Consider the following 9,939-nt stretch of genomic DNA (forward strand, 5'->3'; position numbering starts at 1 on the left):
TAGGATTTTAGAGTTCCCTACTGTCACTTGAAGCCCCAGCAATCTGTCACTCCTGTAGGTCATCACCTTTATCATATTGTCCAACGATTTGTGCCACAGGAAAGAAAGGCCCCCTTTCGGGCGACCGGCTATGATTTGATCTGTAACTTGCACCGATGAAGTTGAGAAAGTTCTGAAGTCTTCATGAATTGAATCGCAGATGGCAAGGTCATGTGGTCAGAGGAGTGTTTCTTGCAATGCAATGATGCCTTTGAAGTTTTTGCAGAACATGTTTAGGAGAGGAATGTTCCGCTTGAGGCCAAAAATATTCCAAGAGATTATGTTTAATGTATCCATGGCTACTCACGAAGATGGGAGATGAATGCGCTGATCATTTGGGTGGATGGGGGGTTAGCCAGGGGGAGTGGGCAATCACTCGCCGTGGGGGGTTGACTGGCACTTGTGGTGGAAATTACCCTGGTTGGAGTGTCAGTAAGTTCCCCTGGGGGTGGTTGATCCCGGAATAATTTATATCATGAAACTAATATATTAGGACCGAAATTCTTGCCTTTAAGAACGTCGAGGTGTTGAAATAGGCAGGTAATCCTGTAAGCCACTTTATGTTTAATCCTGCATGGGAGTTCGTGAGAGATGAGTGGGTCAGAGCTAGTGAGAAACTTGACTCTCTCCACTATGGCGTCTAGCGTCACCGATGAGCGCAGATTGTGAATTACTATGTGACATCTCTTCACAGGTGAGGTGAAACACGAATGTTGGGCTCCGGTCCAGCGGCCAAACGAGAGTTTCTTCTCTTCTTTCTGCTTGTTTGTATCTGCCAGCTGCCAGACCCCTCATTATCACTTTCATCTGCATCTACGATGGGGGGTTGGGGGAGAGAGAGGATTACGAGGGCTAGTAATCGTCACCGGAGATATATCTGTTTTCGCTCCGTAAGATATTAATGAAGCCGAATTTGAAACGATCAGAAAATCGTTAATAAAGGAAAGTTAGCATTGAGATCCATATATTTTTATTAAGAAAAATACAAATTTATACAATAGCATGTAAAGATATTTGTTGATCATAAAAAAATTGAATGACAACCAAACAACATTTTTTTATATAACATTATATATTAATGATTTCATGGACGATACAAATCAGGGTCTTTTAATTTCTTATGGAGCGAAAACAGAGCCAGGTGGCCCAGCACGTGACCAGCGACGTCACAGCTACGGTAGTCTATTCCGACGATCGTAAATTGATACCGTTGTAACAAAAACACGAAGGGACACAGGCGCCTACGTGATGATACCAGAAACTAAAGGTATCTTGTGAATTCGTTTAGCGTTTGGTTGAAGCCAGTTTGAGCAACCTTGCACGGAATGTCCGAACGAACCTCTGCTAGCCAGTTTCGTAAATAAAGTCGGGTAAAGGATTTGTTATGCACAATAGGCTGTCGGAGGGAATGTGTTTATAGCGTCGTTGCATTACACCGAGTGTGCATGGTCTTCATCTGGATAGGCAAATAATGACCCCAATTCCGTCGCAGGATTTTAAAAAATCTCTGTGACTCATTGAAGTCCCACCTGACAGGAACTTTTTGTGGAAAGGTTGACGCCTAATGTTAGATATTATTGTGACTCATGCTATGCTGGATCAGCAAGTAGTGTTTGTTTTCTTCTATACCGACTGTAATCTCCAGTTCCTTTCAGTTGTACAGAAGTTTTTTGTTTGTTTGTTTGTTTGTATGTATGTTTGTTTGTTTGTTTGTTTTTTGTTACTTTGAAGACCTTAAAATGGATTGCAAGGATTGGTTGCAAAGTTGTATTTCGCTAATGTTTCGCTAAATAAGGAGATGGTAGAAATTTTCTATTTCTACCATTACTACTCTAAAAAAAAAAAAAGGTTATGAAAGTATGTGAATAAAATCATGGAGTTCTGATGCAGCTAACTGTGGTAATAAAGTACACCATTGTAAGGTGTAGACACATTATTAATCATGATATTAGTTCGGTCCAGCTAAAGTATCATAAACAATCCAATTGTTGCCATGGCCGCTGAAAGTCGTTTGAATAAAAAAAAACCAAAACATTGAGATCATAATATCAGTGGACCGTGCCTTTGCGTAATGAGGCCAACCTTCCCTCATTCTTCCTCGGAGATGTATTTTTCAGGACAAACAGAACCGAATGGAAGTTGACGTAATAGATCTCTCCTAAAGAAGTACGCCTTTGATGTAAGAACTGAAAGAAGAACGTTTAAGAGCAGTTCTCTGTTCCATGATTTGCTAAACACGAACGCAGCAAACTGAAACAGTCAAAAAGACAACAGTCAAGACGTAGTAAGGGTACCATGGAGCACAACTCACGGACACAAGACAAGCCATGGAGTGAACGATAATACAACTGATGCTGACGTCATCGCGCTAAAGTCGGAAGGAAAGTGTGTAGAGGCGTGAAATCGACCAGCATGGCTAGCGTATCAGAAGAATATGATGTGATGAGACCGTTTTCTTGAATCACCAGAGAAAACGGATCGCGCACTTCCTAAAGTGGTTCCGGATAATCTTCATGAACTAAAAATGCCCTTTGCTTCAGTATCACGTATTTTGGGCCTCTACCGTTTCTCATTAAATGAACATAAAATTATAATCTACACGTGTACGATGTTAGTACATCATCCTGCTGAATCAACCGGTCTTGTCTGGTTGTTACAAACAAAACGTAGTTGCTTCAACCTGCTTGGAATAATGATTAGCTAGGCTACGTGCCGGATCTCTGTTGTTACTCTCTATTATATACGTATCCAACAACTGGAAAAGCTCTACAAAGCACAGACTACTTCAGGGATCTGAAAACTTGATATTCCAGACAATGCTATTCTTTTCAAGACACATTTCTATAATAGTGATCTCCCGAGTTTTCGTACGTGTGAAGAATTCAAGATGATGTTTAGATTTTGCTCAGAATCCTGATGTGCCAATTAATAGTGGAAGAAAAATAGCTTTTCTCGAGAAACTGTAGGGAAAGTTTTAGTAAGTGTTATCTGGAAAGGATGGTAAATAACACTTAGGAAGCTTTATGCATCCAAAACTCACGTCCATTTATAATTATTATGTGGGAAAACAATGTCTTCATTATAAAAATGAGGGTATGCTTCGTGGAGTTAAAAAGGAGGATGTGAAAACATTGATAGATTGTATCATTAAAAGGAAAAATGGAAAACATTTATAGTTAATGAGATTAAACAAACAGTGCGACAGTGCATAAGTGAAATGCTGAAGCAGGAATGAAGTGCAAGAAAAGTGCTGAAACTTTCATAATTCAAGACAGTAAGCCTCTTTGAGGCATGCAACATCTTTGGAATATCAATAAGCAAATTATGATTTGATTCATGTCTAGATCTGTTGTAGAGATGGCGCATCAAATAAATCTTCGTAAGAAAGGTAATCAAATACTTTTTGTGCTTGTAAAATTGTGCTCCGTATTGAGACATTCCATATGAAAGACATTATTTCGGAAGTTTGTGTCAACAAGAACGATGACCGAGCCAAAAGAGTGAAAATCTGCACGGGTAGTGGAATTGATGTAATTCTGCAAAGACCAGCTCCTACCATTCACCTTGCATGAAGAAGCCCAAATTTCACATTGAGGTGAATTGAGAAGACTACCAATCTTCATTCAACGTCTGAATTGAATGACAAGCATAGAGAGCACCTCAGTGGCGTGGTTGGTATGGTGTTGGCCTGCCACCGTGATGGCCGCGAGTTCGATACTCGGGCATTCCATTGAGGAGTTAGAGATGTGTATTTCTGGTGACAGAAGTTCACTCTCGACGTGGTTCGGAAGTCACGTAAAGCCGTTGGTCACGTTGCTGAATAACAGCTGGTTCTATGCAACGTAAAAATACCATACAAACAAACAAACAAGAAGCATAGAGAATATATATGTCTGTTTTCGTGATGCAGGGGAAAGCGGTCTGACTGATACTTATGGGAGAGACGCAATAATGAGGAAGAAGGACGCATAAGGATAGTAGTACAAATAGCTGTGACAGAAGCTTGCTGAGGATAATATGATACCCTCAATAAGTGGGATAAGATTCACCTGCTATTATAACAGCAGCTTATTTACTATACCTCCGTTCGTATTCGCCTTCTTCCATCTCACTTTCTGCCGTCTCCTACGTTATTTTCAGCGTTAAGTGACCTCATAGGTCCCAGGCTTTGTCCACTGGCCTAAATTTTATATTCCATTTCCGATAACTGACTTATTGGAAATGGACAACTGCCCCCGGAAAAATTGCCCCCGAAGGACTACCGCCCCCGGGAAAATTGCCCCCGTAAAACCACTGGATAATTGCCCCTGACAAATTTTAAAAATAATTGTAGCTATTTCTGGAATTTATTACCATTTACGTAATTACTTTATAGTAATTTCCTGAGTAACTATTTAAGAAAAAAATTCTTCATAGAAAAATGGTAGTAAATACGAACAATTAATGTTTTATTATTATTAATAAAAATACATAAGAACTATTAAAACCAATGTTTTATTAATGTTAATAAAAATACATGATTTAAAAAGATAACATTATATACTAAAATTTGTACATAGATAAGTTGCAAAAATATTGAAAAAGGACTTAAAAACTAGAATTTTAAATTGTGGGCTATATGTCTCAAAAATTCCAATACATCGCGGTTCTCAAAGTCTTGCACAATGTTTGGTGTTTTTATGCTAGAATCCTGATAGCGTTTCCGCTTAGGAGGTACTGGATGCCCAGCAAGTATTTGATTGATTATGACGCTGGATAGTGTCTGTTCTCTCTTCAACACCCCCAGAAATTTCCATATATTTGGATGAAATGACGTAACGCTTGCTTGCATATGGTTATGCCAGCCTTCTAAGGCGTTGTTTGTTCGAGGTAAATCTTCAACAACACGAGTATACATACTCCACATGCTTAAAGGGAATCGTGGATGTCTCCTTGTGTGTCGACGTCTTCTGCCGATATATGTATCCTCAAAATAATCTTATAGCATCAGCATCAGGTGGCAACGTCTCTTGTAGTTTCTCAAACGCTTCAATAACTTTTTCTGGGGAACAAACGCTAAAGCAGGAATCATACGTATTTGCAGGGAAAAATCGGCGTCGGTTTGGTATTTAGTTTGGAGACCTTCATTTTGCACCTTACGGTATATGCTTTGAGATAAGTGGTAAAAACATCCTTTAACGGTTATGTTGGGGAAGATCTCTTCAATAGCACTCCTAGCAGCTTGTTCAAAGTCTATTAGGAAGGTCTTGGGATTAAGTCTAGGGTTTATAGTGAGGAGTTGTTGGTAGATATCTTCATATGTTGCTTGTTGTGTATTTGGTAGCAGAACATACACACACGGAATAACTCTTTCAGAAGTTAAGCAATGAATAGAGTACAATTGGTAAAATAACTCGGGTACAATCTTAAAGGTACCGTCTCCAAACCAATTATCTGATATCTCCAGGAGGCTAATGTTTGTTGGTGTTGAAAATAAAAGGAGACGCTGCTCAAAAAGAAGAAAATCTTCACCACTAGAAGTTTTCTTGTACTCGGAAGGAATGACCATCTCTGATATATAGGCTTGATGAGATGGGATGAGGAGCACCAGCAGCTTGTTTGTAGCGCCTTATTGCACGACGAATATGTCTCACCGGTGGTAGTTGAGTTGCAGCACCACTTGATATCGACTCAACTGTTTGGGAAATTATTTGCTGTGCAGTCTCTTCGGTAGCAATAGATTTAGCCTTTATTTCCTGTTGTACTAACAAGACTTCACGGCGGGGTTGGTCAACAGCATGGGTGTGATCATTTACATGGCCAACTACTTCATTTTTACAAACTTTTATTTTCGCTTTACAGTTATTATGGCGGCGTTTTTCACATTCATAAGATGTAACAATATTTGCCAATTCCTTCTGCTTCACATAGATGTATCCTTCGTAAATAAGCTTCATTTTTCCACGTTCACTTCGAACGAACTCCATGATGGGTGATGTTACTTCTTATATTTCTGAATAGACACTGGATCCTTCTTACTTTTTTTTTGTAAACATTTGTTTGACTATACAGTTGGCGATAACTTTCGGAAATTAACTATAACTCGTACGGCCGATTACCTAATTAGGAAATAACTACATAAATGGTAATAAATTTAGGAAATAGATACAATTATTTCTTAAATGACCAATTATGTAATTAGGAAGAATATCTTCATAAATAGTTACTAAAAAGTAATTACGTAAATGGCGATAAATTCCAAAGCATTTGTCCAGAGGGCAGTGGTTTTACGGGGGCAATTGTCCTGGGGGCAGTTGTCCTAGATCCATCTCAGCCATAAAGAATATATTATTTATGGCTGTGATGAGCTGCCGTTATTGGAAATGGAATATAAAATTTAGGCCAATGGACAAGCACTGGGACCTATGAGGTCATTTAACGCTGAAAATAACACATACCCTGAAGAGGCTTGCTGTCTTGAATTATGAAAAGTTTCAGCACTTTTCTTGCACTTCAGCACTGCATTCCTGCTTCAGCATTCCACTCTTGAGCGACTTCAGAACGTTCTCTTTACCTAAGGACTGCTCGCTTCCTGTGCTATTGCAGCACTTTATAGGTATCAGCCGTACAACAGGCAAACAGTGAGCGTCGGACCGTCTCGTTCACTGAGTTCGCATCGACGTAAACATCTGCACCATTGAGGGTCACAACTCTTTCTGCAACATGTAAAAGTAAATTCATTCAGGAAAGAGAAATAAAGACTTGATTGTTAAAACTGCTATCATATCAAAGTACCCGCCAAGAATGAGTGAAAAACACTTATCAAAAAGGATGTTTCCTTTGCACCGTATGGGGTTACTACCGTCACCTCGCTGTACATTCCTTAAGGATCTTTGCAGCGTCCCTTCGGCCCCTAGCTGCACCCTCTTTCATTCCTTTTATTGTACCTTCGTTCATATTCTCTTCTTCCACCTTAATTTCCACCTTCTCCCAACAATTAATTCATAGTGCAACTACGAAGCTTTCCTCATGTAACACCTTTCAAACCTCACTCTCAGTTTCCGTTTCGGCGCTGAATGACCTCATGGGTCCCAGCACTTGGCCTTTGGCCTAAATTCTATATTCTATCTATCTACCTAAGCGCTTTAGGTGGATGGTTGATGAATAAACTCGTGGTAACTCATACAGTAAATATTCCTCAATCATAATAAAAGGGAAAGACGCCCCTTATCACATTCCTTATGTACAGACACAGAGATGTTTGACACTAACGTTCGACATGTAACTGACACAACAGACACGTCGCTTGTTGTCATTTTGCTGGTAAAACTTGTCGGGATTTTTCTCGTGGAAACAAATGCTCCCCTAAACCCTTTAGAGAGACAGAGAAATGCAACAATGGTTCTTCTTCTCTTTACTATCTGAAGTTCCGGAGGTGCTTGCAATCATAAATCACAGAGTTAGTGGAACTCTCATTATTTGTTCTGCCAGAGATTTGCCAGAAAAACAAAAGAACAGACTCAGTATCGAATAAGGACAAAACTCCTTGTGCCATTTGTGGTCTCCTTGAAATCCGAAATTGCTTGGGTCTATTTGGAATGGAGGTTTTCCTTACGAATGTAAACGAAGTAATGACGCTCATTTAACAAAATTGCTTTACTTGTCCACCTCTCCCAGTGGGTTTCATAACCTTGAAGTAATTGCCTTCGTTACTTGATGGGGGGAAAACTTACTGCGGTAAATTCCTGTTTCATTACGGTGATACTTCAATATTGATGGTGATTCAATTTGGTTTATTTAATGTTCTCCGTCGTCGGGACGGCTGAGGTTACTGACGCCGATATCATTTGTCAAGAATGATAAAACTTATGTAAAACTTGTGGATGTAATGGCTATTATATATGTATAGAAAAATAAATACAACCTATAGGTTGTTTTGCTTCTGATATAAATTTGAAAATGCCACTGGAATCATAAACAACTTCCTACATATAAAACCTATGGTTATGGCGATTAGCTTATTTACACAAGAAAATAATTTAAATCTGTTGATTTTGGTTGTGATAAAAGTCTAAAAATAACATTGGCATCATAAACAACTTCCTACATATTGAACCTGTGGATATAATGACCAAAATATATATACAACAAACGAAATTAAATCTATACGTTTTGCTTCTGATACAAGACAAAAATGCATCATAATAAACAACTTCCCTCCCGAGGACTTTGGCCTCGAAATGTACGGGCCTTGGTACCGGCCATTCTCGTCTCCGGCCTCGGAATGTTGATGGTGAATTATTGAGATACGACTCACAATGTTTCTCAGAAATCGAGAAACTTCGCTCACTTGTCTGATATGAAGCATTTACGTATTTTTAGAAGGTAGAGATAACCAAATCTTGTATTATTTCCGAGCACGTTTTGTCCGTAGAAAACTTGTTGATTACGAGTCGATGATGTCGGTTTTGCTCCAACTTATCTTTTTTTTTTTTTTTCATTTTAGTTGTTTGTATAATGGAAGAATTATAGGTGTGCCTTCTATTCCGTTTTAATCATCTTATGACAATTGAAATTTTTTTATTTTTTTTTTTATTTTCGTCCCTAGTCTGAGTCATTTTTATGTTTGTAAAATTGTTTGTCTTTTTAGCCTTGAAAATGGGATTTGTCGTCCAGAAACGTCGGCAATCGTAATAATTAAGCCATCTGATTTCGACATGCCTGTCCTTCCCCGACTTCGAATATATATATATATATATAGTATATATATATATATATATATATATATATATATATATATATATACACACACACACACACACAAAACCATGCCGCACAAATTACATTCAGCCTCTTGACACCAACAGCATTCTGTGAGAACGCGTAAAATTTCTCTTAAGATAATGTGTCTGGTTTGTTTGTTTATTCCTCCCTTCCGTTCCACTGTTCTGATTAAGAAAACTGGATGAAGCTGACCCATTATTTACGTGCGTGCTAAAAAGCCGTTGGCTTGTAGCGACGCCAAGACGGTGAGTGCTTAACGCTAAGAAAGTCGACGATCAAATAGACATTTAACACACAAAAGCAGTTACGCGAATCTATATACACCTATATACTATATGATTACGTGCAAAGAAGCATATTGAATAATATATATATATATATATATAGATATATATATATATATATATATATATATATGTGTGGTGTGTGTGTGTGTGTGTGTATGTGTGTGTGTGTGTGTGTGTGTGTGTGTATGTGTGTATAATGTTTTCGTGCTTAAATTTGTCCCTAATGTTGTTTATAATTTTCATTGATCTGATTCCTTTCAAAATTATAAATTATAGAATATATAATATATATTATTATATAAAATATTTTCTAATAATACGTTATATAATCTATGTTGTTTTATAATTTTTCATTGAATGCTATTCCTTTTCAAAATTATATATATACTATATCTATAATATATATATATACTTATATATATATATCTACATATGTGTGTGGTGTGTGGTGGTTGGGGGGGGGGGTGTGTGTATGTATATAATTATATATTATATATATATATATAGATATATATATATATATATATATATATATATATATATATACATACATATATATACATATATAGTATATATATATATATATATATATACATATATATATATATATATATATATATATATATATATATATATATTACAAACAAGCACCTGCTTATACACACACGTATATGCATAAATATACGTAGTACATTCTTTTTGCAAGTGTATTTTTATATATTCATGGATGTGTGTCATTGAAAACGCGAGATCGATCCCATACAAACAATCACGAATATGTAAATGAAAGAAAAATTCTTTTCAAATGCTATTCCATGTTGAAATTTCCTTCATTTTAGCAAAATCCAGC

This window comes from Macrobrachium nipponense, chromosome 20 (genome assembly GCF_015104395.2).
Source record: "Macrobrachium nipponense isolate FS-2020 chromosome 20, ASM1510439v2, whole genome shotgun sequence".
NCBI classification, from domain to species: domain Eukaryota; kingdom Metazoa; phylum Arthropoda; class Malacostraca; order Decapoda; family Palaemonidae; genus Macrobrachium; species Macrobrachium nipponense.